Below are 23,537 nucleotides of genomic sequence, written 5' to 3'. Positions count from 1 at the left end.
GATCTATTATGGATTCCCACCCTCTTTCCTGTCTTGTGGGTGACATCCAGAATGAAATACCCACACACTTACAAGAGACCAAATAGAGAAAACATTTACATTAATAAACTGGGAAAAAGTAATTATCCAATTACAACAGGAAATCACATTCTGGCTTATTATGATACCCACTGAACCCATTCATTTGAAAGAACTCTCATAGAATGCTTTTGCCCCCCCAAGAGTAGTTTCTATAACTTTAAATGTGTAGTCTTTTTCTGTGAATGGGGATTGAGGGGGAGTAGGTTGTTTCTTTTCTAAAGAATGAATGCACCAGCCAGCCTAAAACTCTGGGAAATAGAAAAACTCCAGATGCTGCCTTCATGAATGTTATATTTTGGCTGGAGAGACCAGATAGTCACACACACAAAAAAAATCTTAGATAGCTGATGGATCCCTAAGTTTGAGGTCAGCCTGGTCTATAGGGCTAGTTCCAGGAGAGCCAGGGTTATACAGGGAAAGTCTGTCTTAGAAAACTAACTAGATAGATAGATAGATAGATAGATAGATAGATAGATAGATAGATAGGAGATAGATAGGTAGATAAATAGGTGGGAGATAGGTAGATAAATGATAGATAGATGATAGATAGATAGATAGATAGATAGATAGATAGATAGATAGATACATAGATACATAGATACATAGATACATAGATACCTAGATAGACAAATGAAGCCTTACCTGGCAGAGGAGATAACATGATCAAGGAGATGATTTTCCCAGGGCAAGGCTTATCCATTGCAATCCAGACGTGCTGACCCCTGAAACTTTCTCAAATGTGAGAACCATGACTGAGTGCCTTGTGGTAGTGGGAGATTGCATTCGTGCTCTCCCAGTGGGGGAATCTTTGAGGTGATCTGTGATTAGTTGTCTTCGTGCATCCTCTAGCTTCCTGGAGGGCAGAGAGATGCAGTGTGATTGAAACACTAAGAAAAAGTTGTTTGAAAAAGTTGTGATATGATGAATGAACAAGATCCAGAAAGGAGAGAATGCAAGATGGATGGGGGCTGTGGCACACCAAAGAGGAACAAGAGGAAATGGATTCAGAACTCAATGCAATAAGCAATGACAGAGTGACTGGGTGCCTCCTGAGAAACATGACACTGTATGCCAAGATCTTGGCTGTCCCGAAGCTCACTCTCCAGTGTGATGAAGGAGCAATACAAAGAAAAAGAGAAAATAAACAAAACCAATTTAGATTGCAAATTGTATTTAAGGGAATGAATAGGTGCAATGGCAGAGAAGGGAATGTGGAGCAGGTATGTATTCAGTATTTCCCAACTTTAAAGCACGTGTGAATTTCCCAGGATCTTATTAAGATAGATTCTGATTTAATGTATGAAATGGGCTGTAAGATTTACATTAAGAAAAAAAATCCCAAACCTCAGATGGCATGCATGCCCTTCTTCACCTTGCCCAGTAGGTGTGGCTTTACAGAACAAGTTCTGAGGACCCAGATAAAAGGATAGCAGAGCACAGGCTTCCTGGTGGGGCAGAGTAGTAAGGAAGCATTAAGAGGCAGCTCTGGATCATACTGAGGGGTCTAGAATACCCAAGTAGGTGTCAGGACTTCATCAGTGAGGCTCATGCTCAAGAAGAGACTTGTCTGTTACATAGACTCAGCTTACCAACACACTGTCCAGTCAGGTCATATACAGAAAAAGATGCTGGTACAGCATAGCAGAGAAGATCTAGACTTAGAGTGTGAAGGATCTAAGAAATAGGACTGCCATAATCCTATCACTCCTGAATGAGCCCCTGTTGATAGGAAGGAAAGGACATCAGGGTCAATGTCTAACAGAAAGGGAAGAAGTGTTTGTTTTTACCTCTTGTGGGATTATATTAGGCTAGAGAAATTCTGTCATAAGCCCCAAGAGTCTCAAAGGAGTATATATGTAATTCTATTTAGGGCAAGATATGGGAAAAGGTGAACAACAATGGGCTGAATTTGGGGGAAATTTATGAGGAAGGTCATGTAAGAGCCGGAAGTGCTTGGGGCAACACTGGGAGGGTGGGGAGGTACTGGGAGTAGTCCTTGGTCGTATGGGCAGATGCTGTGTGGTGAGGGGACACTGGCAATTGTCACTGTCATCAGTGTCAACCACTCTGCAACCCTTCTTCCACCAAGGTTCTCTGTCGGACCAGTTTTGAGGGTTGGTGGCCAAGCCTTTCCACCAAGGGAAGGATTGCATCTTCATGTGTGGAGGAGAGAAAAGTGACAAGAAGGTACAGCGCTAGGAGGAAAACCCATTGGCCTGACACAAGTATGGTGGTCCCAGGACAAAATGCAGTGCGCCACTGCCATGCATCACCTGGAGCAAGGGGCGGGGCATGAGTGACTGGACAGTGTCTCTTTGTAACTCCTTAGATTACAGAAACCAAGTCCTGGGCACATGGAGGTAAATTCATAAGGACCCAGACTTTCTTGGTGCTCAGTCTATCATTCTGTTATTCAGTCAAGGTGAACAAGTGTTAAATGTGGAGCCTATCTATATTCAACATACCTTGCTGTGAGTGGGTGGGAACCCTGGCTCTTGCATTCATTGATATTAGCTTTGAGCTTATGTCAATGCTTTGGTACATAAGGTGACATTCTTATGATTACAGAATTCCATATGTCATAAATAGGAGAAAGCTCTCAATGCATAATTCGGACAGTTCCACACATAAATACTAGGTGGCAGCCCAACACTGCCTTTGGGTAATTGAGGAGTCTTGTCTGATTCTCTACCCAGCACATTAATGGAAAATTTTAGATGCTTTAAGAAGGGCTTTCAGTGGGAAGGTTTACAGAAATAAGTAAATGATGCTGATGACACATTTGTTAACTGCCTTTCTCCAAACCACTTTTTAAATTACGAATTATACATGCAATTTAATGAGACGGCAAAAACTTAAGGCAACTGAAAAATAGGCAGAGGATGTAAATAGCTATTTTATAGGAGCAATGCACAAGGCAATGGCCATATGCGGTGGGTGTTTAACTTCTTGGAAGATGAGAAATTATAATTATGTAAGTATGATTTTATCACCCCTTGATCTGATAGAAACATTTTTTTCTGAGTTCTAACCTAGAGAAAAATAAGAGATATGGTTAAAGATCTATGCACAAGTATCCTCAATGATTTATTTATGGTAATCTAAAGACATTAGTTCTTAGAAGATGCTGTTTCCTACAATAGAATATTATACATTCTTAATTGATTTGATTTTATGTTTTAGTCAGTCTCTAACAAAATTATATGCATTATAGTGAGTTAATGTAAGAAATGCTGACACATGATTCACAAAAACAGACAAAGAAGAGGGATAGTTTGCCTCTTTGGAGATGGGGAGAGATGGGCTTTGTGGAGATTTTAGTCATTAGGAGAAATGACAGGTTAGAAGTTTCAACTATGAGGCCATCGCTTGGCTGGTGCAAAGCAGAATCATGATCAAACGGATCACTATGGTCACACAACAATGAATCTTCGGCAGCATCACAGGACCGAAACCCAGGTCTTTTTCTTGGACCATTTTTTTTTTTAAATCTCATGAATGTATGGGGACTTCAGTGCGACACTCATCGGTACTGTCAGAATACAGGTATCTGTGGCAGTTAAAAACGAGAATAATTCAGTAAAACAGGAAGAACCTTCTCTCTCCCGAGTGACTCAGAAATATCTGTACCCATTTTATTCAATTCACAAATGTATTAATCTGCTTTTAATTCCTTTCTTAGCACACTCTTACATAACATGTAATGCCTTTTATGAAAAGCAGAAAATTGTAGCTGGCTGAGCCTTTTGCTTTAAGCAGAGACATGAATGAACAAGGCAAGGAAAAACTGATAGTGTTGTTTGACCAAGAGTTTGTTTGTTGTATTCCTTTAGAAACACATGAATCAAGTGTTTGATTTATTTATTTTCTGACCTTATTGAGTCAGTTATCCATTGCTCTCATTATGGAAATAGTAGATTAAAAATAAAGGAAGCCTTTCATCATGGTTGGGCACTTCAGTAACTATAAAGAACAAAAATATATAGTATCCAGTCTTGGAATCTAGTACCAAATAAAAGCTTACAAGGCTTTTAATTTAGGTGAGTATATTTTAAAATAATAGTCTGACATAGTCCCTTCTTACAAACATCACAATCTATATAGTCAGAGTCCTGGTCTTTTTGCTTCCTCTATCAGCCAAGCAACTTACAAACTGATGGAGAAGTAATGGCTTCATTTGCTCTGTGATTCCAGCCGTTCGAGTATTTTTTTTTACATAGTTAAAATCTTTTACTTTTTTCAAGCTAAACAATTTTTACAGGTATATATGTCAGGCACATCGCTTTACCTCTTTGTCTTCCTTCTTTAGCAATTTGCATTTTTATTTTTAACACGACAAATATAAAGTTACATCAAAATGTTAGGTAATAGCATTCTCCTTTTTCCTAGGATCCTGAACTTTGACAACGACATTGCTAAGTTCTTTCTTGAAATTTTACCCTGATTAGGAAAATATGTTGTTTTTTTCTGTGTTCACTGAGATATTTGGACATATCATACTTCCAGGTTCCCATTGAGGTGGGAATAGAAGCACAGGAGATGAAGTCCTACTTGTGTGAAATGATATTACCATCGAGCTATTACAATAATTTCCATAGAGAATTGTATATCCGATGGGGGTAGAAACAGTGACAACTGTTCGCACCGAGTTTTCTTCACAAAGTGCTGAATGTTTGAGAGGGTTTTGCAAAACAGGTTAAAACCTTCCTGAATGAGATTGACGAAACAATAGATTTTATTATAATAAAATACAAAAGAAGCACCTACTATTATTTATTAATTTTAAAAATGCATATATTTGACCTACAGTGTAGTCTGCCTTTTATCTGTACAGTTGATATCACGAAACAAAGAAGGGAGAATATAAATTTTATCAACTTCACTCTTGGTGCTTTCTGGAACATTGAGAAAGGCAGGTCTTTGTATTTTGCTCATAATTCTGTTTTGGGAGTACATTTGAAAGCATTGTAATAAACATTTGCATGTTTTATAGAAGGTTATGGGGTTTCTACTTTTATTTGAATTTCCTTGCTCATTGGATCTATGTGTGCAGGATTTTTTTTTCAGTGTGAATGGTCTGGGTCGTCTTTCATTTAGGGCAGAAGCATAGACAATGACTTGAATTTGGCTTCCTGGTGTTTCAATAACTTCAGAATCTGTGAAAACTCACAGGAACCTCTTGCTCTGCCAAATACCTCCAAAGTTAGGAATGGCCCAAGGTTAATGCTGAGCTGCAGCAGAGTCTAGAGTCTCTTCCCTGACTCAAGGGTGTAATTTTTCTGTTACATAATTTTTACCTTGCAGGTCTAGATTAATTTCAGCAATGTGTGAGGGTTTGCCTTTGGGTATGGGCTCACCAGGGACACTCATGTTACCATGAGCTTCGGAAGCTTGGCTCCCAGCCCTTTCTTTCCCCTACCCCCTTCCTATGAGTGTTGATGAAGTTGCCTTACTACTTACTAGTTACTAATTAAAAACAACCAAACTCATTCAAGATTTTAGAGGAAATGTTTTCACTTTTTTTTTTTCACATTTATGATAAGGTTGGCTATAGGTTTGTTAGACATAGCATTTATTTCTCGTTAATTCAGGGCTTTTATGGGGTAGTCCAGGCTGACATCAAACTCACAGAGTATCTGAGAATGACTTTGATATATGATTCTCTTGCCTCTGTCTCCCAACAGCTGGAATTAAAGACATGAGCTGCCACTGCAGGTTTATACAGTGCTGGAAATCAAACCTAGGCTTTGGACATGCTGGGCAGTCTACCCAACTAAGCTACGTATTTTTTTTATGACTGCTTCAATCGACTTGATTGTTATAAATTTCTTTATATTGTTCCTATAGTCTTTCTATTTAATGTTGGTAGGTCATTTGTGTCTCTAGGAACTTAATTTCTTCAGTATTTTTCAGTTACTTGGAATAGAAGCGTTTAAAGTACTCCTTAATGGTTATTTGGATTCCATTGGAATCTGTAGTATCCCTTCTCTTTGTAAATTTGTATCCTGTCTTTCTTTTGGTTAATTTGGCTAGGAGATTGACAATTTTTATTTTATTATTATTTTTTAAAGAACAATTTTGTTGTTTGCTTCTGATTGACTGGAGAATTGTCCTCTAGTCTTCATCTTGTTAATTTCTTCCTCATTCTTATTTCTTGTCCTACACTGATTTAGTCTTGATTGTCTAGGACCTTGTGGTGGTGCATCATGAGGTTATTTATTTAAGATCTTTTTGTTTTTTTTTTAAACTATAAACATTCATATCTATAAGCCTTCCCTTTAGACTTGCCCTAGCTGTATCTCAACAAGGTTGGTAAGTTATGTTTTTATTTTTATTTGTGATTAACAGTCTTTTTCTTTCCTCCCTGACTTCTTCAGTGACTGAATAGCCATTCAAGAGTATACTCTTCAGTTTCATCTGGCTAGTATGTATGTATGTATTTATCTATCTATCTATCTATCTATCTATCTATCTATCTATCTATCTATCTATCTATCTATCTATCTATCTATCTATCATGCTATTAGCTTCTAGAGAGCTATAATAAATAGTATAAAATGATAATATATAAGAACCTCTTTTGAAAATTTGCATTTTGTAAGGTTTGATTTGTGACCTAGAACATAGTCTGTTTAGAGTAGATTCCATGGGAAGCTAAGAAAAGAAATGCATGCTTTATTTCTTTCAGATGGGATCTTCTATAGCTATGTCTTACATCTATTTGTTCTATAGTTTATTTTAATTCTGGGTTTTACTTTTTTAATTTTTAGTTTGGATGGATTATGTAGATATGAGTATGAGATGTTGAAATCACCTACTATTATATCGAGACTTATCTGACCTTTGGTGTTCAATAATTTTTTTGTAAGAATGAGATTGTCAATGTTTATTGTCTGTATATTCATAATTGTAACACATTCTTGATAAATCATTCCATTTTTTAATGTGTAGGGATGTACCTTACCTCTTTTGATCAATTTGTATTTTAAGTCTACTTTATTAGATAGTGAAAATCTAAGTCTGTTCTTTTTGCTTTCCTTTTTATTGACAGATTGTATTTCACCTCTTGGCTTTCAATCTGCATCTTTACCAATGAAGTGTGGACACTTGGATCTAGTTTTTATTTCAGTCAGCAAATCTATAAAGCTCTATTAGTAAGCTTATGAGATGTACAGCTAAACCTCTATTGAAATTTCTTTTATTCCTATAGGTTTTTTTTTTTCTGATTGGTTGGATTATTGCCTGCTCATTACTCTCTCTTCTATTAGTATAGGGATTTTCTGGCTCACTCTGCTAGGCATCATAGTTTCCTTCCTAGCTCTCCTTTGTTTACTTGATCGTGTTATGGCCTTTATTCTTTCTTATGATTTCATGATTGAGACTTTCTTGCTCTTCTGTGTGTAATATTCCTTGAATTCAGCAGTGCTGGCTTTTGGGGTGTGTGTGTGTGTGTGTGTGTGTGTGTGTGTGTGTATGTGTGTGTATGATGAATTGGTTTCCTTAATGCCTCTTTGTCTTGAAATGTCCTAATATCTCCAACAGCTTTAAAATATAGCTTGCCTAGATAGAGCTATCTTGGTTGACAGTTATTTACTTCCAGGGCTTTAAATATTTCATGCTTTCCTGGTTTTGAGGATTGGTGAGAAATCTGTTTCTGCTTTTATAGGTGAGCTTGTATTTTTCCTTATATATCTTATTATTGTTTCTTTCTTTGGTATCTTTTAACTTCTTGACTATAATATGCTATAGAGAAGTTCTTTTCTGGTCCTGTGTATTTGGGATTTTAAATTCTGTTGGCATTTGAATGTTTATTTATTTCTCTGGATTTGGAGGAATTTCTGCTCTGACTTCATTGAGTGGATTTTTTTAAAAAAAATGTTTCTTTCTTGTTTATCTTAGTTTCTTATATCCTGTGGATGCTTAGGTTTGGGTTTGTATCCTGGTATGTTTTGACATTGTGGTCATGCACGATGAGAGTCAGTTCTGTTATTCCACGTGGGTCCTGAGAATTGAACTCAGATCATCAGTCTTGGTGGCAAGCTCCTTTATCATTTAGGGCATCTCACCAGTCCAATTCACTTTGCCTTTTATATTCAATTTTTAATTCTTTTCAAAATCTCCATTTCTTTGATGAATTTTCTTCGCTGTTGCTGGTTTATCTATCTATACTACTGATACCCTCTTTTCACTGTATGTGGCTGGCCATATCCATTTTCTGTTGCTGTAAAATGTCCTGTAAAAGCAACTTAAGGAAAATGTTCATTCTTATTTTGTTGTTATTGTCATTTTCCTTTGTTTTGTTTTTGTTTTTAGCTGATCATTCAAGGGTACGGTCCATGATGGAGCGGATAGGCCAGGGGCAGGAATTTTTTTTAATTATTTTTTTATTAGGTATTTTCTTCATTTACATTTCAAGTCCCCCATACCCTCTCCCCCACTCCCCTACCCACCCACTCCCACTTCTTGGCCCTGGCGTTCCTCTGTACTGAGGCATAAAAAGTTTGCACGACCAATGGGCCTCTCTTTCCACTGATGGCCGACTAGGCCGTCTTCTGATACATATGCAGCTAGAGACACAAGCTCCGGGGGGTACTGGTTAGTTCATATTGTTGTTCCACCTATAGGGTTGCAGACCCCTTTAGCTCCTTGGGTACTTTCTCTAGCTCCTCCATTTGGAGCCCTGTGTTCTATCCAATAGCTGACTGTGAGCATCCACTTCTGTGTTTGCCAGGCACCAGCATAGCCTCACAAGAGACAGCTATATCTGGGTTCTTTCAGCAAAATCTTGCTGGCGTATGCAATTGTGTGTGCATTTGGAGGCTGATTATGGGATGGACCCCCGGGTGTGGCAGTCTCTAGATGATCCATCCTTTCGTCTCAGCTCCAAACTTCGTCTCTGTAACTCCTTCCATGGGTGTTTTGTTCCCAGTTCTAAGAAGGGGCAAAGTGTCCACACTTTGGTCTTCGTTCTTCTTGAGTTTCATGTGTTTCACAAATTGTATCTTATATCTTGAGTATTCTAAGTATCTGGGCTAATATCCACTTATCAGTGAGTACATATCATGTGAGTTCTTTTGTGATTGGGTTATCTCACTCAGGATGATGCCCTCCAGGTCCATCCATTTGCCTAGAAATTTCATAAATTCATTGTTTTTAATAGCTAAGTAGTACTCCATTGTGTAAATGTACCACATTTTCTGTATCCACTCCTCTGTTGAGGGGCATCTGGGTTCTTTCCAGCTTCTGACTAGTATAAATAAGGCTGCTATGAACATAGTGGAACATATGTCCTTATTACCAGTTGGAACATCTTCTGGATATATGCCAGGAGAGGTATTGTGGGATCTTCCAGTAGTACTATGTCCAATTTTCTGAGGAACCACCAGACTGATTTCCAGAGTGGTAGTACAAGCTTGCAATCCCACCAGCAATGGAGGAGTGTTCCTCTTTCTTCACATCCTTGCCAGCATCTGCTGTCACCTGAATTTTTGATCTTAGCCATTCTGACTGGTGTGAGGTGGAATCTCAGGGTTGTTTTGATTTACATTTCCCTGATGATTAAGGATGCTGAACATTTTTTCAGATGCTTCTCAGCCATTTGGTGTTCCTTGGGTGAGAATTTTTTGTTTAGCTCTGAGCCCCATTTTTTAATGGGGTTATTTGATTTTCTGGGGTCTACCTTCTTGAGTTCTTTATATATATTGGATATTAGTCCAGGGGCAGGAATTTGATGCAGCTGGTAACGTTGTATTCCGTCACAGAGAATGATGGCTGCGCAGGCTCAGTTTTCTTTTTCTTTTTTATTCAGTGCAGAACTCCACCCACAGAGTGGTGCTACCCATGGTTCAGATGGGCCTTCTTACCTCAGTGAACCTAATTTCGATAATCTCTCATCACTGCCGAGAGTCTTTTCTCTTAGGCGACACTAGATTCTGTGCAATTGACAATCCATATCAGCTATCTCATGGACCCTGAGTTGGACTGATCCGCTTGTGTCTATCTTCTTTCAGGTTGTCAATAATTTTTGCTCTGTCTTTTGAATCATCATCTGGAATTATACTACTGCAGTGTCTGAGTTCAGTGACAGAGGGACTGTGATGTTTTGCTTCTCCATGTTTCTTGTATCCCCAGGTTGCAATTTTTGCCCTGTTGAAGTGGACATGTGTTCTGCTCGCTCTGTTCGAAAGGCTTACTCTTGGAGTCTCAGCCTCTGGTCTACTCAGGTAGAAAACAAACTGCCTCTGGAAAGTGTTTTTTGGTTTCCCTTCACCCACTAGGGAATTCCCCAGCCGAAGCTGTGTTCAGCTCACTCCTGTTTCTACATCACCCATCTTTGTCTGTTTTTTTTTTTTTTTTTTTTTTTTTTTTTTTTTTTTTGTCAGTTGTCCTTTCTTTACTTTTCTGTGTTTTCCAAATTTGCTCTTGTTTTTGTTTTTGTTTTTTCCTCTTTGGAATATAGACTGTATTCTGAGCTTGCTCACATAAAGTCAGCTCCTAATCTACTGTCTTACTTAGGAGTCTCTCTTGTTATTTTGAAATTAACATCATTAATACGTGTAATCAAGCAGTAGGTGGGAGCAGAGGCAGCTGGCCTATCTTCCTTGGATATATATTTTTTTGCAGAGTTTTGTGCACTGGGTTGGATTTTTAAGAACATTACTTTCCCCCCAAGATACCCACTTCTTTATGAAACATCTAGAGACATCTCTAAGAGAAAGGACTGCTTCTCAGTCTTCATCTGCAAACCATTCCTCACAGCCAGGAGAGAGAACGTGTACCCATCAATCCAGTTATCAGTGGAGCCATTTAGTGTCTAACCTGGGGTCCTGCCCCACCCTAGCTTGCTAGAATATTCTTTACCTTTCACGTTTTCTCTCTTAAACTATATTTGCTGAGTATATGATACTCTACTCCATATCATGTCTGCATTTGCCTTTGTGTGTGTGTGTGTATATATATATATATACACACACACACACACACACACACACACATATTTACTTTGTCATCTTAAAACCTAAAGTAAAACAGACCTTCCATCTTTTGCCTGAGGTTCTTTGTGATCCTGGTGTGATGATATATATGGAGAAGACATTTATAGGATGGCAAAAGAGCAGATATCCTCAGTTTTGACTTCTGGGCAATCCTATATAGCTGGAGTAGGGAGTTAGGTACAAGGGTAGAAGGGGAGGGAGGTGATGTTTCTAGGTAGGGCAGAGGTAGAGAGGACTACAAAACACATCAGTCAAAATACAGAAGCCAGCTCAGAACCTGTGCTTATTGCAAAGACAGATGCGCATATTAGTGGCATTTTTTTCTTACTCTTGCATTCTTTCTGGCTTAAGGCAGACTTCTGAGACCCCATGTGCGCGTGAACAGTAGTGTGTTCGCTTGTGCATGTGCCTTTAAAAGCAGCATTAGGAATCCATTTGCCAATCTAAGTCTTAAGAGATAGAGAAAAAAGGGCAGTGACTTTTTTTTTTAAGCCGGTTCGTTCTATATTAAACAGCCTCCCAGATCTGGCTACGGAAAGCTCAACGTATCCTTCTTGATTTGCTAACTGATGGTTTACATGGTTGCATGACTTACTCTCCACAGCAACTCTATTAGGTCAAGATTGACTCTTGTCATTTGCTAGGTGATCAAACAAAATTTGCCTTTCGTCCACCCAGCAGGACAGCGACAGGCATAGAATTTAGAGCATCTGGATACTCCCATCATGCTTTGTTGCATCTTTAGCAGCTTTAGAGGGCATTTCAACTTGACTCTACAGTATTTTTTTTAGGGATTCTTAGCTCCTAGGCACCATGATAGATTTAAGAGAGTATGTGAAGATGGATATAATATGCTTCCTGCTGGCTCCCAGGCCAGAATCCTTCCCCTTGCATATCGCTCAAAGCAGCGTGCAAGAAGGTTAGTAAGCACTCAATTACATTTTGGGGGCAATTCATCGTGAGTAGCCCAGAGTTAAACATTTCTAATTTAGCATTAGCAGATGTGAACAAGGCAACAATGTGTGCACTAGGAACACAGCAGAAGTAATAAAAAGAATTGGCACCTGAACAGAAAAGATGAACCGGCATTCCTGCAGGTCCTTTGTCTCAGTCATTTGATAGAAAGAAAGAAATCACTCCATAAATCAGTTGAAGCTGGTCTGATTCTGCCATTCACATAACATGGAATTACTTGCTTAGACTGATAAATGGGTGCCTTTGCTAGAGTCCTGTCACCAAGTCTTACATAACTTACAGTGCAATTATTACTCATGTCCTAGGAAGGTCTTATTTATTTTAGCTTCTATCATCTTTCCTATCCTGAAACATGTCTTTTATGTATTTGCTTTTGAGAACTGGAGTTGATGCCAGCACAGAGAGAGGCTTTTCCCGAGACTTTAACTAGAATTTTATTTTGAAGGTGAGTGATATGAGAAAATGCATTGATATTTTTTTTTCTGATTTTGTTGTCAGAGCTAAATGAAAACAGCAACTGCATGTCTTATTATAAAATGAAGGCTAAACTGAAAATACAGAAATCCCAGAATTGCTAAGGCTAGAAAATGTGAAATGTACGAGTCTTAAATATGTTAGTACACAACAGGTTTACTAACTTTATTTTAATTGTTAAAATCCAAAGAGGATAGGCATCACTTATTTATGTTTAAAAATAATGATATAGATACACATATGTGTGTATGCACAAAATACAAAATTACTCACAGGTGTACATGTACATAGAGACTTATTTTTAAAAGTCAGATATTATTTCTGTGCTTCTGACTTTTTGAGATGTGGTCTTATGTAACCCAGAATGACCTCAGACTCTCTCATAGTGGAGGCTGGCCTTCAACTCTTGATTACTCTGTCCTTCCCATCCCAGTGATGGGATTCTAGGATTGTGTTACCATGCTCAGTTCAAATTCTATTAAAAAAAACCTTTTGAAAGGGTAAAACATGGCATGGAATCTTCAGTTTGACTCAGTGTGCCTAGTAATCTAAATTAATATTCCTGGGGGGAAAGATGTGAATTTTGGCAGCGGAGTGTGACATGGTAATGAAGCATAACTCCATAACTCTTTCTTAGGAGCCTCAAAAGTTTGGGCGAAATTGAAAATTAATATATTTTAGTCATTTTATTTTCTATTTTAGCATGTGCATTGTGGCTATGTTGCCTTCTTCTTAGCCTATGTGTTTCTTTAAATTTTAGGTTAGTGGAAATTTGTTATTGAGTACAGTCCATTATGATGCAGAAGGAACGGCAGCAGGAGCTTGAGGCATCTCATCACACTACATTCATAGTCATAAAACATGAAAGTACAAGGGGGAAGGGACATGGTCCAGGTACGGCAGCATTAATATGTTGTTGTCCTCATTACATCTAAGCTGCGACACACTTTTTCCTTGTCTGTGTGGATATTTTAGCTACTTTCTCTAATTTCCTTATTTTTCTACTTTGAAATAGAGACCTATGGCTTTAAAACTTCTGAAAGGGAGATGCTTAGGTCTTCGGGGCAGAAATATTTAATAGTGATGCATTGTATCGTATGTATTTATATCAATTATTTGCACTATTATGGCTCATTAGATGAAGAAAGCCTACAGCTGGAAGAGGCTATAATCACCTGTGAGCATAACCTTGGAAGGTGAGGAAAGCTTTTTAGAAAGAAAGCAAGTGCTTCCTATTTACTTGAAAAAGGGGTCTTGCTGTGCAGCCCAAGTCAGTCTCACTGTCATTAGAGTTCAGAGAGGCTGGTTTTGAGCTGTCCATCCTTCTACTTTAGCCACCAAATAATGGGATCACAGGCATGTATTTATGAAATGAGGCGAAGTTATTTTAGACCCTTTATATGCATCTTTAGTATATAATAGCTCTGGGATGCACAGTGCATAAATGGGTGCTCGAACAAAGTCACATTTGTTATTAACACTTTTCAGGCTTGAATAAAAACACTTTTCTAAATGGTGAAAAGTCTCTTGAAGGAGAGGCTAATTTTATCATCTAGGGAAAAAATATTTCTGGAACTATGTTTGAGGGGAATACAGCTATACACAAAGAAATGAAAGTAAGATTTAAATACATTTCTTGCAAACACAGAAAGTTATCAAATTTTATAAAACCGGAAGCACATTCAATTAAAAAATGTACTACTACTACCACCTTTCACAACACCCACAGCCACATCCACGTGATGTTTATTCACTGCGTCTTATATATATTTGAAAGCTTTTTATAAGAGTGGATCATATGTACACTTTCTAAATATCACACTTTAGCCCTGTGTATACATCAGACAAAATAAAATAAAGTAAAAGAAAATGCAAAAGTAAAAGAACATGCCTAGCCCTTGCTCCCATCCAGAGCCTCACCTCACTGGACCAGTTGCCTGTGTCTGTGAGCCTGCCCCCCTCACCCCGCCCCACCCCGCCCCACCCCGCCCCACCCCGCCCCACCCCGCCCCTGCCTTGCAATCAGAGTTTTGTTTCTGCAGAACATCTTTTTTAAAAAATATCTTTCTTTTCTTTTCTTTTCTTTTCTTTTCTTTTCTTTTCTTTTCTTTTCTTTTCTTTTCTTTTTTTTATTAGGTATTTTCCTCATTTACATTTCCAATGCTCTGCAAAACATCTTAAAAAGGATGCTCCTGGGGCTGGTGAGATGGCTCAGTGGGTAAGGCTGCCACCTGTGTATGCATGAAGACCTGAGTTCTAATGCCCAGCACCCATAGAAAAAGCTTTGCATGGCTGTGTGTGCCTGTCACCCCAACATTATGGGACAGAGACAGAAGAATCTCAGGAGTTTGCTGGCCATCAGCCTGGCCAAAATAAGAGGTGTCCGGTTCAGTGAGAGGCTCCTGTCTCAAGGGAATAACGTGGAAAGTGACATCAATATTCCCCACTTGCCTCTGCATCCTTATATAGGGATATACACACATGCATACACTACAGACACAACATACATGCACACACACACACACACACACACACACACTCCAATTTTTTTTAAAAGAATAAAACAATTCTTTAGTATTGCCTTTAGGATCTCATTTGAAATACCTTATTTTCATTAATATGTTTTAAACACTTTGGCACAGAGAAATTGTACATATTTCTTGGAGTCTAGGGTGATAATTTAATACACAGTGTAATACATAGTGATCAAGGTAGTTAGCATTTACACCTCCTTAAACATAGCACATTTTTAAATGCTTGTAACTTTTGAACTCTTCTAGTTCTTTGTAAAGTGAATTGCTATAAACTATAATCACCCTACTATACTCTAGGTCATTTACTTATTCTTCCTACCGGACAATTTTCTTTACCTGTTATCCAACTTAAAAAAAACAACAAAAAAACAAAACTAAAAGCAAAATGAAACAAAACCAGCTCTCTGCTACCTGTTAACGGAGCCAGGAATACCTTTAGGGGCAAACTGTTACTTTAAGAATATCCTTTCCATTTTACTTAATCTAAAGCTTTGGCAGAGGGTGGTGGGTGAGGTAAAAGTGGACATTCCTGGAGGTGTTCTTACCTTCCCACTTGCCATAGTCATCACACAGACTGAGTATCCCTGGAAGTGTCTCTGCCCACCGATTTAGCCCTGAATTTATGTTATAAGACCTTGAGCACCTTTCCTTCCTGAATGGGGCATTAACTTGAACATTCTTGGAGAGACACATCTGAAACTGACCATGTTGGGAATGGGCATTCTCCCACAGTGCTTTCCAATATAATCACATATAGGGACCACAGATAAGACCCCCATGCTGTGGGGAGGATTCTGTTATCTCTTGGCTGACTTTTGCTTTTACTATGTCTTTGTGCTCACCAATTAGCCCTGACCTACTCCATTTGATTCACCGTCTGTCTCTACACCCTTTATTGTCATTGCTAACCACCACTTTATCTTTTGGGGCTTTAACAGCCGAGTGAGACCATGCAGGGTTTGTCTTTCTGTGACCTAGCATATGCACTCCACTTTCATCCATGTGTTCATGTATGTTCTACATTCCTCTTGTCCACTTATTCACTGACAGACCGCTCTGTGAATCCATTTCTCAGCTCTTATGAATAGTACCACAGTGAACATGGGAATGGGAATAGCTCTGTCACTTGGTTTGAGGAGCTTACAATGGCTCTGATTTTAGTGTTTGAGGTTCTTTCTACTGTTTTGGGAATGACTTTATGAATCTGAATTCCTACCAGCAGTATATAAGAATCTCCCCTTCTTAATTATTTTGTGGTTGTAGCTATTTTATCTGGTGTGACATAAGGCCTCATTATGGTTCTGATTTACATTTCTTTTATGACTAATGATATTGAATACTTTGTAGGATGCCCATTGATCATTTATATATGTATTTTTGAGAGATCTTTGTTTAGGTCACTTTCCATTTATATTTATTTTTATGCCATTGAGTTGTTTGAGCCTCTATTATGGTCTGGGTTTTCCTTTCTGGCTGGATGTACAGTCTATCTATCTATCTATCTATCTATCTATCTATCTATCTATCTACCTATTATCTATCTATTGATTTTTTTTTTGAGACAGGGTTTCTATGTGTAGCCCTGGAATTCTCTGTCCTGGATCTGGCTTTGTAGACCAGACTGGTTTTAAACTCACAGAGAACAGCCTGCATCTACCTCCTGAGTACTAGGATTAAAATCATGCCCCTCCCCCTTACTGCCTGACTTACAGTTTATTTTTTATTTTTAAAATTGTGGGCATGAAATGATAAACTAATACATATAAAATCATTAACATATAAAAATTAACACATGTAAAATCATTAAACCAGGATAATGGTAACCTTCTTATCTTGTTCTTTATGAAATGTATTAAAAACTTTGTCAGTTCCAAACACCCTATTATGCCACAGAGTACCAGAAATGTCTTCCTATCTGACTAACATGCCTGTGTTTACTTTATTGTACCAGAAGGTGTCAACAAAATATTCTCACACAACAAAATGGGCTCCCAGGTCTTCCTCAAATGAACCTAAATATGGTTTGTTTGATAAAACATTGAGAGCTGTGACTGTCCAGTTGGGTCTCTAGGACCATGAGGAATGGGTGGGTACTGATGACTCTTTCACAAGCCCACCTGACTGAAAGTACCTGGTAGATAAACTTCTTTTTGAGATGAAAAATATGACAGAATGTCCATCCCAGTATAGATGAAAAATAATAGCCATCTTCTCGTGTGCCAGATATCACATTAGGTTGATGATTCTACAAAGAGAAATTACTGCCTAACAGATTGTCATACAACACAGCCTTGTTCTAAAGATCATTGGCCATATTTGTGTTCATTTTACTTCTTAGATGATTTAGAACTTAAATAATAATGTTGTTTAAAACATTCTCTGATAAGACTTTTAGGCTTGCTCCTTAAGTAGGACTTGGCATAAATATAGATATTAGAGAATGGTGAGGTAATTCCCTGGGAGTTTATTCTTAACTTGCAGCAGGGCAAGATGGACTTTGAAGACCTTTAGTTCTGGGTCCCAATCTTGATACTATAAGTAGTAAAACAGAGGGTCCTCAGAAAGTCTCTTGATCCCACTGAGGCTTGGCCTCTTTTCCTACACGAGGAGAAAGTTAATATCTCTTTTCAGGATTATTTAAAATACTAGAACTGCTGTGCATTCAGTACAGGTTTAACTGTTATTGTGTGTGGTCTATTCCTAGATGAACATCAGAACAATAACTTAACTATCAGGGATACTCAACCTATGACTTCATAAAGACTAAAAATTTAAATAGATTATAGTAAACCATGCAATGTTTTGAAAATTGACTTACATTCTCTCTCATGTATATAAGAGTGTACACAATCTTTGGATGATGTTAGGAGGTCACTGATGGTATAGTTTTGGCATGGTGACTCTGAATTCCTTCACACTGACCTGAATGGATTGAACAGTGAAACAATGATGATGGTTAGATATCTCACCCAATTCTCCTGTAAGTTTCCCTTCTATTGATGTCTGGCTCAGCAGAATTTTCTACCCCACTGCAGTGACTCTACATGAAGTTCTGACAATCTTTAATGGACAGGTTGTTATCTTTGATGATTGGTCATATACTCTGGCAGAGAATTTTCTGTTTCTGTTGGCAAAGAAGGATTCTTGAACTTTTGAATTTATCAGTGCATTTGTTCCTATCCTTACCTAGAAGTGCACATTTTCTTTTGACACTTATAAGGCCCTCTATCCCATTCATAAACCAAATACAACTGCTTCCTGTTACAAAGTAATAGGGCCTTTATATACTCATGTTTTCTTCCCATTAGGTTTCTTATCTGAATTCTTAGTTGTTCTCTTTGGTTGCAGCAGATAAGGCTGTACCCAGTCTGTCTTCTGAGTCACTTGGTCAGGGAAAGGAACTGGAACTGGAACTGGAAAGGAACTGGAAAGATGACTCAGCTGTTAAGAGCACTGACTCCTCTTGTAGAGGATTCAGATTTAGGTTTAATCACTCACATAGTGGCTCACAACCATCTGAAACTTCAGTTCCAAGGGACTGAGTACCCTCTTCTGACCTCTGCAGGTCCCAGGCACATACACATGGTGGGCATACGTACATGTAGGCAGAACATTCATACACAAATAGAAAGGTTTGATAAGCTCAGTTGGTTCATTCTTCTGTACAAGTTCTCTTTGATGGGGACCATATTCTTTAAGTCATCATCTCCACAAGAATAAGAGGTCAGAACGTTACACATTAGCTATTAATTCAATCACAGTGAAGGGGTATTAAATAATGACAAGAATAAGTAAGAGGTGCTTAGGTAGGCTACAATTGCATTTCTATTTTACCACTTGAGAAGAAAACGACCTTGCCCTCGTCACATATTATCTCTGAATTTCACTCTCCTTTATAAAACGGAGATAGTTTTCCATTGCTGAGTCCACGTGACCATTAAGTAGAATGACATTTGTCAAGTACTTGGCACCAAGTCCTCAATAAGTGACCACAGTAATTAAGTGTGACATTATCTCTCATTCACTGAGCAAGTTTGGTACTGAGACCTTATCTCTGAAAGCAATTTCATACCCTTAGACTGACAAATTTTCTGGAGTCTCCTTGAGGATGTTTATGGCTAGAATGGGCAGAAAGACTTATCTTTGGTAGTATGAATCTGGTGCAACCATAGTACATACATTCTTAAAGTGATGAAATGCTCCTAAATCATAATGATTCACTTCAGTCTACTGTTTCTAATTAATATTGGCATTTGCTGAAGAAGCCACTTCCTCCTCCTCCTCCTCCTTTTCCTCCTCTTCCTCCTCCCCCTCCTCCTCCTCCTCCTCCTCCTCCTCCTCCTCCTCCTCCTCCTCCTCCTCTCTTCTTCTTCTTCTTCTTCTTCTTCTTCTTCTTCTTCTTCTTCTTCTTCTTCTTCTTCTTCTTCTTCTTCTGTTTTTCGAGTCAGGGTTTCTCTGTATAGCTCTGGTTTTCCTGGAACTCACCTTGTAGATCAGGCTGACCTCGAACTCAGAAATCCGCCTGCCTCTGCCTCCCAAATTCTGGGATTAAAGGCATCCGCCACCACCTAACCCTAACCCTAACCCTATGGTGCGCCACCACTGCCTGGCTATGAAGAAGCCACTTCTAAAATAGTGATTTGAATCTCCCAGGTTCCTCAGAAAACTGATATTTGCTGGTTGGACTACATATGTAGTCATCGTAGTCATTGGATGCTCAGCCTGTGTTAAGGCTCTGATTTAATGGAGCTTCATCTCCACTGCCTCTGTTAATATACAGCCCATTGCCAATGCACATGTCTCCTTCAAAATTCACTAGTGTTCAAATTCCCCATCATGGTGAATGTATGCACTCATGGAATCCTTAAAAATTTACATGGGTATACATTTACATATTTTTAGATTTCCTTCTCGTAAAGATGAAAAACAATATTGGGTATTGGTGAGGGTTTGAAAGAATCCATCTGAGAAAACAGACACTTAATCCATAAAAATGTGGCGCTTCCTGTAGGAATGAACATTACATTATAATTCCTGCCAGGTGTTATACAAAGAATTGTTTATTCTATAAAGTATTTATAGTATGCACCTTTCTTCATCTCAACACAGCAAGACCTCAGCAATAATGTGGAGTTTATAGTACCAGGAGCTTCATTTTTTTAGAACTAATTTTGCTAATATATAATTGCTGGAATAAATGTTGGCACTTCCTTAACTGAAGTTGTGATAACGAGTGTTGCCATAATGAAAACAAATGAGATTAATGGTCTTTTCCAGGTTTTTATCTGGCAGTGGCTGCGAGATTGAAATTCCTTTTGCTATGCTTCAGACAGGGTTGTATTTTCCTCCCAGTCTAGAGGAGTATCACAGAATGGCTCTGCATGGCCTATTCAAGAACATACAAGTGTCTTAGGAATATGAACAGAAAGGACTTCCAAGTCCAATGATCAAAAAGGCACAGTGTTGTTTAATACAAATAATATATGAGAGGAAAAAATAACCCCTTTCTTTAGATATCATATATATTATGGCCCAGATAATTCTGTGTTTTATCATAAAAGCATACAGTTATTAAAGATAAATTTCTCCCTAGATTTTCTTTTTTACATCTCAGATGATGTTATATATATATATATATATATATATATATATATATATATATATATTTAAGGTATTCACATTTCATGTTTCTTATTTGTAGAGTTACTGCGGGTGATTCATGTGTTACATATTAACTCATAACTAAGTAGTTAAAATGTCTATCTAAGGCATTTGCTTACCCACAACTTTAATCAAACAATGGAGAGAACCTAATGATGGACATGCTCTCCTATGCTCTCCCAGGGTGATGGTGCAGCCCCTGGGTTTCTTGCAAGGGCATATCAAAAGTTACCTCATGTTTTCATTATTATATTCAGGAACAATGTTGCTGAGTAAATATTTGTACTAATATGTTGCTATTTTAGGATTTCCTGGGGTGTACACAGTCTCATAAGGTAAATAATTAAAAGATCTGCCTTGCCAGGGAACACAAAATAGTGCTTGCTATAGGTCTGATGTCCCTTTGATAATCCATAACTGTCTTCTATAATTATTTCCATCATCCACCCAGGCAAAGATAAAAGATGGAACATGTTTCTTATGCCTACTCCTAGGGAAACTCCATTATCCTTGAAAGGCCATGTGACAGATAAAATCCAATCTGTGTGGACAGAGGCCGTCTTCAAGGACACACTAAGTGTGAACTGAAAATGAAGTTGTTACCAGAGAGCAAACTGCAGTCCTTGCTTCTTATGAATATTTGAATGAGGAACTAAAAACAGCTCTGTGAACTCTAAGCACCAATGGCAGATGAAGCTGCCTGGAATTTAGGAGTCTGGGATGAACGGGATTGAGACTTTATGCCTCCTGCTTTGGTGGGTCTGCAGAGGGCAGGATCAGCTAGCTTTATGCCATCAAGGTAGAAGTTCTAGAAAACCTTCAGAAACCATGAACCCCGCCCCCTCCAATCTTCTATATTATCTTGAATTTATTAAAATGCAACCATCTATGTTATCTTGAATTCATTAAAATGCAACCATTTCTAACAAGCTTTGCAAGGGTGGAGGATGAGCATGCTTTCCCCCACCATGTGATATTGACATTGCTGATGTTTGTATCAATAGAAATGTGACCTGAGATAGTCTTTCACGAACATATTTCTGCTTGCTCCATAGAGGAAGAGACACAATGAGAAATAGAGTATCTGATGTCAGAGTTCTTTGGATAATTCTGTTAAAATTCTAATAAAAAGAGTTATCTGATGTGAAGAGCGGGTGTGGCAGCAGTCCCAAGATGGCGCCCAGGACTGCAGCTAAGTCTTATGACTTGCACCTGACTTCGTCATACACCTGAAAATAAGCCACGACCATCGTTAGAGCTGTGCAGGTGCACCATGATGCTGGAGGTATAAACAAGTCCATATTTGGTGGAGACATGCCCCTGCCGCCCTGATTAGCTGAAGCTGTGTGCCTGGTGAGGTGACGTGGCCTGCTGTGAGTGGATGGGGGCTGAGAGTATATAAGCAGACCTCCCTGGGTTCCCGGGGTCCCCGTAGTAGCATCGAGGCGTTCCTGTAATAAAGGCTGTTGAGAAGAATCCGACCGTGTTGTGTCTTCCTTGCCAGCCGAGTTGGGCACAACAATCTGATACATGATTTGACTTACCTAAGCCCACATAGGCTGTTTGGCTATTTTTGTACAGACTCAGATAACTGGCTTTGTTGAATAGAAAATTTGGGGCTGATTTTGTAATATAGAAGACTTGTAGAGAATATGTGGAGAGGATAACTTCAAAAGACAACTAAAATGTATCCACTTTCCTCAGTCTTGTTGGGTATTATTTCTAATATTGTTCTAACACTAACATTTTTTAAGTTAGCATCACCAACTTGCCAGGAAGTACAACCGTGCATGTTAAGCTGGTCTCTTTATCTGGAGAAAAGAGGGAGGGTATAAAGAGCATGGTATATACTGAATGTGTGTGTAGTAAATTCCATTTAAACTCAGGTTGTTTTGTGCATTATGGTGAAGAGTTAAAATAAGAGGGAAGCCTTCTGATAGTACATACATTCCTATTAATCATATAAACCCTACAGGACATCTGTCTAACAAAGAAATGGCTAATTCAAATATAGCAGGAAACTGAAGATAGAATCCAAACTAGGAAATCTTAGCTGTGATTACTTTTATTTAATGGTCATTTGTAAAAAGAATTCTTATAAAACATCGAATCTTATTTAGAAACCCTATTCAGAAAGTTCTAGAAGCAGTGGCTATATCTTTTATTCCTTTCTCCAGTATTTTTCAGCTACAGTGGGGACTACAATGGCTGTCCAAGAAGAATCTATAGGACTTTTCTCCTTGATGGAATTGAGTGTCCTGTTTCTATACACACTGTTAAATTACTATGACAGGTCATGGGGCATCAGGGCAATGCCAGCTAGAGCATAGTTTGGTTTCTTCTGTTTCTACAGCTGTGCTTGATGTTAAGACTGGTGGTAGACACTCCCAGATTTCTAATTTTGCCACAAGAATGGAAAGAAGGTTGCAAAATACAATTCTGATTTGTACACACGAAAAGGAAGGTCTTGAGAATAAGGGAGCTAGACTGAATACATTTGAGTGTATGTCTAAGATGGTTACTCTTAAATGTCAACTTGATACAATCTACAGTTGATTTGAAGCAGTCTCTATGAGACATAATCTAGATCAGGTTGGACTATGGGCATGTCTGTGGGAAATTGTCTTGATTGTAACAGATATAGGAAGACCCAGTTTAAAAGAGGGCAGCACCTGGGTTTGGGTCTTGGGTTATAGGTAAAAAGGAGAAAATGAGCCTGGCCCAATCATGCTTACATTTATTCTCTCTCTGCTCTTGACTGTGGATGTGATTAGCTGCTTCAAGTTCCTGCAGCTTGACTTGTTCAAAATGATGTAAC

General features: G+C 38.4%; 1 non-coding gene across 1 annotated transcript; it reads left to right on the top strand.

Moving 5' to 3' along the window:
• Positions 1-715: 715 nt before the first annotated feature.
• Positions 716-878, top strand: LOC115032416 (U1 spliceosomal RNA). The gene has a single exon (XR_003838092.2). It is a non-coding gene; the product is annotated as a U1 spliceosomal RNA (small nuclear RNA).
• The last annotated feature ends 22,659 nt before the right edge of the window (positions 879-23,537 follow it).

The sequence above is a fragment of the Mus caroli genome, unplaced genomic scaffold (genome assembly GCF_978045245.1).
Source record: "Mus caroli unplaced genomic scaffold, Mus_caroli_1 scaffold_1, whole genome shotgun sequence".
Lineage (NCBI taxonomy): Eukaryota > Metazoa > Chordata > Mammalia > Rodentia > Muridae > Mus > Mus caroli.
This window is presented reverse-complemented; position numbering and strand designations above follow the sequence as displayed.